This window comes from Haliaeetus leucocephalus, unplaced genomic scaffold (assembly GCF_000737465.1).
Source record: "Haliaeetus leucocephalus isolate CR32 unplaced genomic scaffold, Haliaeetus_leucocephalus-4.0 Scaffold251, whole genome shotgun sequence".
Classification (NCBI taxonomy): domain Eukaryota; kingdom Metazoa; phylum Chordata; class Aves; order Accipitriformes; family Accipitridae; genus Haliaeetus; species Haliaeetus leucocephalus.
Window position 1 is genome coordinate 1,852,877 of NW_010972687.1, and position 9,840 is coordinate 1,862,716.

Here is a 9,840-nt window from a genome sequence, read left to right on the forward strand (position 1 = left end):
CTAGGTATGCACCAGACTGCTAGCTTCTCTGGAAAAGTAGTGTTTTAACCTCTATGTGAGTTACCGCAGAAATACTAGGGGATGCAATGGAGACATTTTAGCTTTCTGGAGTGCTTGCAAATCTAGTGTTACCTATAAATTTGGTGTTAGCAGTTAATGAAACTCTACTAATGAGTAACTATGTGGTTACAGAGAAGTGCCTATTAAGTCACCTTAAAACTGCAATATGTGCTACCATGCCATTTCACATACATGCATACACTACAGCACATTGAAGTACTGTAACTGCATCTTCCACATGCAACAGAAGATTTTAAAAATCCAGAATAATAAGCAGGATCTTAGAACAGTGTCAGCATTTTCGTTGAAAGGGGTGCATGTATGCTTTTAGTTTCACCAAACAACTTTTATACCAGTGCTTTCTGAAGGTGATATGTTTTACACAATAGAGACCAAATTTTCAGTTGGTCCTTACTGTCCCAGAAGAGCGTTTTACATAAAACCCCCTAGCTTTTCAGAGAGAAATTACATGTGTACCGATCACTTTTCACCCAGTTTTGCAGGCAAGCATTTATTTGTGGACATCATTTTAGATACCTGAGAATTGAACCAAAGCTCAAACAGCTTTTAAGTTCCCCATACTGAAGTACTGTCTCCTCAGTGCAAAGATATAAATAAGAGAAAGATTGTATCAGAAGAGAGAATCAGCCCCCACCCTGTTACTTCTCTTAAAATATGTTTCTATTTACATGTATGTCCATCTAAAGTGTCTGAACATTTTTCGTGTTTATTTATTTTGAGAGCACAAATATTGCTTTTAAACTACTTATTTTCCTTTGAAGTCAAATTGTATTTAATAGTTTACTTTGTGTAACAATTACTATTTTCTTTGGTCTACAAATTATGTCAATTTTTATGTACCCATATCTAGTCCTGAGATCCAAATAAAACTGTAAATAACACATCATACACAATGTAAGTAATACTATAAAATAATATAATAATATAAAAATAATAATAATTAATAAATAAATAAATAATATAAAAGCTCTTAGAATCGGGGACTATCAATAGCTTATCCCACAAAAGGTATCTTTCACTCTTAGTGAAAAGTTAGTATAAGTCCTACCCCTCAGTTAAGTGCTGTTGAAAACTTAAGCAGGAAGCAGGTTTTCAAAGACCAGTAACTCTGATGCTTCGTATAATCTATAGTCTTCTGAAGTTAGAAGGACTCTGTCTTATTCCGGTTACTGGGGAACATTTTCAACCTGATATGCAAGTTTCAGCTATGCCTTTAAAACTCCAGCCTTTTAAATGCTCCATATTAATCATAAAACAAATTTGGCTTCTATACACCCAACACCCTGGCAACCCGTTCATTACAACATTGCTAGTACTGCATGAGTGTCCATATGGCAGCAGATGTAAAGCTTTTTGCTTTCTATTTCATTGATCTCGTCTTAGCTCCAAGGCACAAGAACTCCTGGGGCTCTTTTGTGCAAAGGATCTAAGCAGCTTATAAGGGTAAATTTCTTTTATGGTTCCACCAATTCACATTCACAATTTTCATTCTCTGAGGAAATTTACTATAGGTTGGTTTTGACCCAATACTATCGTATTCATGAGGTTCCCACAGAACAGTACATGAAAGCATTGGCATATAGGGAATTGAGATTAGACGTATTTTCTGAGCAAATTGATCAATTATCACTGAGCTCTTCCCAGCATTACTGAAAACAAAAATAGTATCGTCCTGAAAACTCCTGTGAGGAGAGAGTTAAAGTTGTGTTGTTTGTGGGGTTTTTTTCTTCCTTAAACTGAATGAGGACATTCATAGACCATTACCAGTGGTGTCCTGCCAACTATCTACATCTCTGTGGTAAGCACATATCCAAATTAGCTCAAAAGATTCCCACTCTGAAAAGATAGAAAGGTGACCTGCTCCAAATGAAGTCCTTCCCTTATTGCAGGAATCTTTTTATGTCACATAGAAATCTGAATAATTGCTGTGCCCTCAAGAAATAATCTTTCATACCAGATCCATCCCAGTATTGGTAAAAACAGATTAGTTTACATTTACATCAGACACAAAGAACTGTGTTAAGACAAGACAGACTTCGTCCACAAGTAGAGCTGGTAGCCTAGCAGCGTCTGTACAGCCACACAGACACAAAGAATTTGGCCACCACTAACTGCATGACGCGAATCAGCACATTACTCTGCTGTACTGAACAAAGAGGCACTGCAGATCCACCTGCTTTCACGATGCGACTTCTCTGCCTACCTCAGCCCTCTTACCTCATCATCTATTAATACTACAGCCACAACATCCACCTGTAAATACTTGCCTCCTCTGTGAAAAATGAAAACATATTTGTTGATTCTCCAGGACTGAGACCTGGTCACGTTTCAGGCTTTCTGTATCAGGATGCGTGGTCATACCACACAAATACAGTTTGATCATTGCCTAGGAAATACCCCAAAATACAGAGGAATATGACAAGGAAAATGGAGGCAATGTTTAATTGTCAGATTAAATAAAATAACAGATTGGGGAGAAATTCCCTGCAGTCTGAGTGACCATATCTGACTCCTTTTTAAATGTAGGAAAAAAATGTAGAAAATTAAGATTATCAAAAGAAGTGGAGGTACACCACCAATATTGCAGTTTTCTCAGAAAAATCATTGTGAGGAAGCTACATAGCTGAATAAAGCAAACAGTCTGTCCTCCTGTCCCATTTAAAAAAAAAGAAAAAAAAAAGACCAAACAACAACAACAACAACAAAACCCAAACCAGCAGCTATCAGATGCTTTAGTATAATTTACTAATGCTTGAGAATGATATCTTCAACAGTGCTCAGCATTGCCATTAATTCTGCTCTCACCCCAGTCTACAGTAAAAGTACATAAAAGTCACTGAATTTGTACTTTTGACTGTGATGCAACAAGAACTAAAACCATGTAGAGATTTTCTATATTTCATATGTTAGTGTTTCTTAAGCACTTTTTACCAGTTATTGTTCAGCTATTCCGAATCTCCACTGATGTAACTAAAATCAGAATTGGGTGCAAGAAAATGAAAAATTGAAAAAGTCGTCTTTAAGATTTGTGTATATACCTATATAATTTTTCAACCCAGCTGAAACGAAGGTCTGTTACAAAAAAAAAAATTTAAAAAAAAAAAAAAATCATGAAAAACCAAACCTAAGACATGAGGAAATTTACTGATAGTCTGATTTATCTCCTGTATACACTTCTGATAGAACATAAGAGCTTTTTATTTTATTGATGTACATATTTAAGTGTAACATGCTCTTTTTTCAAAGAACTCATAGGCAGTCAGGATTAAAACAGAGAACATGAAAGAACATGATGCAAAATATGAAACAACTAGGGAAACTAGAGAGAGCGATCTCAAGGGCATTACACAGGTCAACAGTAGAACTATTTTTGAAGATTGTGAAAAAAATTGAAGTTGTTTACAAGATCTGAAATTAATCTATTTATTATTTATATTAATTATAAAAAATGCCGTAAAACTGATTTACCAGCAACAAAGATTTCAGTAAATGAACAATGCACATATCCATTTCAGGACACATGGCTGATAAGGGTGTTAGTGAAATTACGTAAACTTTATTTTTTTGTCATGCAACAGCTTCTAATGAATAATGTGGAAAGTAGTATTTTTTACAAAAACGCTCATCTATCTCTACTCGTACTGCATTCTACAAATTGCATACTTTTACCTATGTAAAACATAACTATGTTCATAAAGCCAAGATTTAGTCTATGCAACAGATTTTAGACAGACTGAGATACAAACAGCATATCCCCAACTCATACCGGATACTTGTTTACAGCACATACCTTGTTGCCACGGTCTGGCAGCAGCAGATTCCAGGAAAAGATACAGAAGGTACACAAAGGTCTCCAATTTGATGTGCTTAAAGCTGAACAATCAATGCTTAATACAACATGATCAATGTTTGCAATGTATTTGAGTCTTGGTTAAAAAGCTTTAGTAATTACTTTATGAAAGAATCAATGTATTTTTTCAAACACAACTAAATACGTATGAGATCTGAGGCATTTCTTGGTGCACAACACAGTGTTAATTCTGTGAATGCTGTGAAATTCTTTACTTATAGCACCAGGTGTGGTGGATGGGCTTGACTGACATAATTTAGATCAGTGGTCTCCACACTTTTTTCATCACGCACCCCTATTAGTAAAACATTTTTGAGCACATACACCCCGTATAAATATATTTATTTATAATTTATATACAGCAGTTACAGAAGCTAAACTAGCAGCCAAGCCAGCCTCGAGTATCCATTGATACAAAACTATCTAAAGCACCATCAGAAAACAAAGTACAGAAGTATTACAGTATCAAAATATTAAAAAGAGCTCTCAAGGGGTAAAAATGAGACGTATGAGGGCAGGATGCAAGGACTTGCACAAAAAGCAGGCATAGTATGCCAAATAGCCCATGAACTGACATGTCTTTGGGGCCTATTAAGTTCTGAAGGTTAAAATGAGTCTGGACAAGACTACGGTGCCATTAGCACAATGAAGAAAGGAAACTGAGAAGCACTGGCTAGGATCAACACATCCAGTCTAGATGAGGCACTCGTTCACCACATCCACAGCAGTTCACAACTCAGTACGCCTTAAATCAAGGCCTGCTCTGGGCTGTTTGGGTAATGCAGATTACTTTTATCTGCTTAAGAACGTGGAGATTTCAGTCACTTAAAGGCCTTGCTATACCTAATTATGTATTGTCTTCATTGTAACTAGATTACTGTAACGTGGTCCATGTCAGAACTACCCGGGATTTCAGATTTATACAAAATATACGGAAGATTTTCCTGCCAAGCCCATTACCACTGTTCCACAGCTCAGACCTGCATCTTATCAAGCAGCAAATAGAACCAAACATGTTCAATTTGATAATTAAAGCCCAAAAATTACTTAGGACCTGACTGCCTAGGAGATGATGGCTTTTGCCATGTCGCATTTCCACGGATCAGGGTTTAATGAAGACAATAGACTTATACGTTCAAAGAGGGTGCTTGCAACAAGGTATTTTCCATGCAAGCATTGTGGTGGGACAGCTTACACAACTGGAGTGCTGTGATGGATGGAGACAAGCCCTTTGGGAGAGACAGGCAGACCGGAGGAGGACAGGGGCTGCCCTTCATGTGAAGGAGCCGCTCAGATGTGTGGGGGCTCAGGTCTGGCTAACAGCTTGTGGGTCAGGGTCAGAGGAGAGGTTGCTAAACATGACACTGTGGATGTGTTACAGACCACCGACATGGGTAAGTAAGCAGATGAAGCTTTCTCTGAACAACCTGAGGAAGGCTCTGTGTCACAGACCACCATCCTCACTGGGAAATTTAACACATCAGGACTCCAGCCATCCAGGAGATTCCTGGAGGGTGTCAAGGATAACTTCTTGTTACACAGGTACTGGATGGGCCAAGCAGGGCCGATGAACAGTGGGTGATGCTGTCCTGAGGGGGGTGAGGGAGGAAGGTAAGTAGCAGAGCACAAACCCCAGGCTTCAGGAGGGCAGACTTTGAGTCATACGGGGAACTGGTAGATTGGATACCATGGGAGTCAGCTCTGAAGGGAAAAGGATCCCAGTAAGGTGGTTGGCCTTTGAGGAGAGCATCCTCAAGCACAAGAACGGTCCACCTCTACACTCAAGAAACCAAGTAGACATATCAGGAAGCCAGTTTGGCAAGATAGGAAACCCACGATAGAACGACAACACGAAAAAGGCAGCATACAGAGACTGGAAGCAGAGACAGCCTACAAAGCGAGAATCAAGAAACACTGCCCAGGCATGCAGGGACTGTACCAGGGAAGCCAAAGCTCAGCTGGAGTTGAGACTTACCAGAAACATCAAGAGCAACAAGAAGAGCTTCCACTATTACACCAGTAGTGAAAGACTGAACAGAGAAAATAGGTAACTGCTGCTGAATGGAGTGGATGACTTAGTCACAGCAGACAAAGAAAAGATTGAGGTACTGAGTGCATTAATTTCAAGAAGTATGTGCATAAATTTAATTTCAGTAAAGCTGTATAAAGTAGAATTAAAGCAGAACTTTTCCCAAATAGAATGAGGAATGTTCATTAAAATTGGTATTCACAAATGTATCTTTGAAAACAGGTTACATAAACATTTGCCAGCAGACCTTCCTATTCTGTAACCATGCAAATAATGATTCATTCTTTCAAACCCTCCACTGTAATAGTAATTATTGCCATTATTATCTAGTTGTACATGGGAACAGAAGCCGTGTCGAGGGTCACAATACATTAAGTAGTAACACAAATACAGAGAGAGCCACTGCCCAAAGAGCCTGTATTCTAGTCACTCTGTACATTTCTTCTACTGCCTACAATGAAGATGAGAGCATCAGAGTATGTGTCATTACTCAAATGTCAGCATTACAGAAGAAAGTACGGGGGAGAGAGTACTGGCAGCCTTTTACGACCCTTCTTAGGTAAAAGCTTACAGTTGTGTACCTTGAGGTAGACTAATACATTTTAGAGAAAAAATAATCAGTGGGTAAGACAGGCACTCATCGCTCTGTGTCAGACTGCTTACCCCCTATCTCTAAAAACAACACAACTCGACCAAAACATTTCAGGGATGCTACATTTCACCTTGGGTCTCCAGAGGGCAGCTGCCCTTCATCAGGAGGTAAGCTTGTTCTTTCAGAAGAGTGCCCAGAACCCTGCTCCATACCCTGTCACCCTCAGATTCCCTAACTAGGTACTTCCTGCCTCCTTCACCTGCTAAGGTCCAGGTGCCTACACCCTTGAACAATTCACAAAATACAACCAGGAATAGCTGTAAGACAGTGGAAGGTGTCTGTTTCTGCTTTACTTATTGACTGAAAATGAGGATGTTCACCTTAGAAGTCTTGTTTAAAATCCTCTGTCGCTAACCAAAGTTGCCTGCTTCCTTATAAGTGCAGCTTACCTGTGATGACACTGAGTGGACCAACACGAGGTCCAAAATCATCTCCTTCTTCTGAAGCTGTGGTTTCTAAGGAAGCAAGTACCCTTTTGCTCTCTCAGAAAAATGTTGAGGCTACCCTAGGTGTGGTCTCCCTTTACAGGTCCCTGATATTCCAACCATCACAAATTAGAAAAGGTCTCTAAAGCAGCTTGCATGAACCTCACAGTATTCTTGAAGATACCAAGCTCTTAAAGGATAAGGTGATCTCCAGAACAGGAGACAGAATTAGCTCTTTAGCATTGAATTAAGTAAAATGTGTGGCTACTCCTTTATTCCTTCTTTTTTTTTAATTACGTGTGGGTTTGCTCTGAAGGAGAAGGAGAGTATGATCAGCCAACTGGCAATGAAATTCATAATCAGCAATTTAAATTGAAAGGTCTCTTCTCTTTTGGGGCAACACTGCTGCATTTTTGCTTTTGATCTCACAGACACCTAGATCTTGTAGGTAAATTTAGGTCAAATGAAAAGAAACCAAAAAAACCAAGAAAATTATGTTTTAAGGGCTACCTACTTTCTCTAAGATACTATGTAGTGGGAGTGTGTCCCAATGACTCCAAATCAAACAGAAGGTCACAGAAGTCTAAGCATTGAAGTTAGAAATCTCTGGTAAATACGCGTAGGGTCACAGGGGCAATTTTTCTGTGGCTTGGGAAACTGGACGTCCACCCAGCTCTGCAGAACCCCATAAAAAATGCAATACTCTTACATACTTGTGCACTCTCCTGGTTTCTAGGCCTGAGACTTCCAGGAAAAATACTGCCTTTCTAAGACAGCTTTTATATGGAAGTTAACAACCATGAGATGAGTGTGTAGGCAAAGGACCTTAGTAGGGAATTCTGCCCATTTCCCATTCCTCTGGGGCTCCTTATCTTTGAGACAAACTTTGCCTGTTGATGTACCTCTTGAACAACCACTCTGCTTTTTGAGATTTACCTTGGAAAAAGCCAGAGAAGTTAATGGCTTTCAGCTGAAGCTGTTCTGACAGAGCTGGTCCTGTGCCCTGCCATTGTAAGAGAGGTCTAAATTACTCTCCAGTAAAAACTTGAATCTTTACAATGAGACTCACTGTCATCCTCAGTTTTGGTTCTGGTCATAAAATCTCTGCAAGGGAAAAAGAATACACATCTCAACTTCTTTCTCCAGTTTTCCCCTCAAAGTGATAAAGATATGCAACTCTCAGAGAGACTCCCGAGATCAGTGATCTTAGAAGACTTCTCTTCTACATCATAAATCAGCAAGCTATGCTTAAACGTTTTCTTTTAATAGTTAGAAGCTATTTTTTACTACCAAGTAGGAACTACCTGCTCAGACACTGCAGATAACAGGGGCATTATTCCAAATAATGGTTACGGAGCGGCTCCTGTTCCATAGCACAATAGCAGCCTCCTGCAGCAAGCAGATTGCCCTATACTTCTTCAGTGTGCTATACTGCAGCACTGTGCAATTCCATGTACCTGAAGCTTTTGGGTCTCAGGAGACATCTCTCTGAAAAATGAGGAAAAAGATGAACTCTAGAAAGCATATCAGGCAAAAAAAGACTTTCTGACAATTTCTGTGGTGTATTTCCCATAAAGCCATACATTCCAATTCTAGCCGTTTTCTTCAGATGAAGTAGTTTAGAGGCCCATAAACATATGCCCCAATATACTGTTGCCTTAGAACATCACTAGAACATGGCAGAAACTGCGTTTAAGGAAAGCTGAATTACTCAGAACACTTATCCAAGCAACTTTGAATTTTACAGCTGAAGGTGTTCTATCCTTAAGAAAAACGTACCATGCTTGTACGAATCCATGCATTTTCTGCTTCTCAGGAACACTGCCTTAAAAAAAAAAAAGTATTGCCCTTACTTTTCTATGGCAAAGCAAGTAATCATCGTCCTATATCTACTAACAGTGTTTTGAAGCCATCAGGTACCCTGTGTTGCACTTGGAGCGAGGAAGTCTACAATAACAAGCTTTGTTCTCTTTCCTTTGATTTCTTTCTCTTCCTATGCTACCCAGGCTTGCAGGACCTTCTAATTCCCTCTCTCCAAAGCAATGCAACCTCTCCTTCTCTCTTACCTTCCTAGGTCAGTGCCACATCCTTTGAATATAACAGCTTCATCAACATCCAATAGACATGAAGTCTGTTTATTGTACCGATACCATCTCTGAAACACAGCTTGGGCATGCGGAAGCACAGAAATATCCCATCTTGAGGTTCAACGACCCACAGATTCGCAAACCTGAATGCAAACCAAGGTCTTGCCCTGCGCTTCTACACGGTGACAGCCAATAGCTAGCAGCAAGGCCTCAACACCCGAGCATTTGGTTAGAAGATACTTGGGCTCGTGGGAAGCGCAGCAAACCCCCAGGCAGGCCAGGGTCAGTTGGCTATGGGCCACGGTCTAAGACAGTGCCCCGAAACATACGTGTCCCAAGCTGACACCTTTGCATGCCGCAGAGGTTACGTCGCTCTTCGCAGAGCACGTTTTACAAACGCTCAAGAGTCAGGACTTCCACACCAGCGCAGCTCACCACGAGCAGGACGGACTTCTCCGCACCGTCATCTCGCAGCAAGAAACCACCGGCGAGCAGGCAGCCACCCCCGCCTCCGAGGCTGCTCCGCCACCGCAGCCCGCTCGCAGGGTCCGGCAGCCCCTGCAAAGCCGCCCCAGCACCGACGTGCCCTACGCTTAGCATCGCTCTACGCCCAAGAAACCGTCAGCGGGCAAGAGCCAAGGCATCCAGCCAGGGCGCTCGTAAGGAGCACGTTCCGGGGCCGAAGTAAGCGCCCCGGTTCTCCGAAACGCCGCAGC

General features: G+C 40.6%; 1 protein-coding gene across 1 annotated transcript in view; it reads left to right on the forward strand.

Annotated features, from left to right (window-relative positions):
- The first annotated feature begins 220 nt into the window (after nt 1–220).
- Nucleotides 221–9,840, forward strand: part of ZFAND5 (zinc finger, AN1-type domain 5) — a 27,893-nt gene continuing 18,273 nt past the window's right edge. Inside the window, exons 1-2 of the mRNA XM_010568597.1 lie at nt 221–228; nt 5,275–5,279. The gene's annotated coding sequence lies outside the window, so the exon portion shown is untranslated. The remainder of the gene's footprint in view (nt 229–5,274; nt 5,280–9,840) is intronic.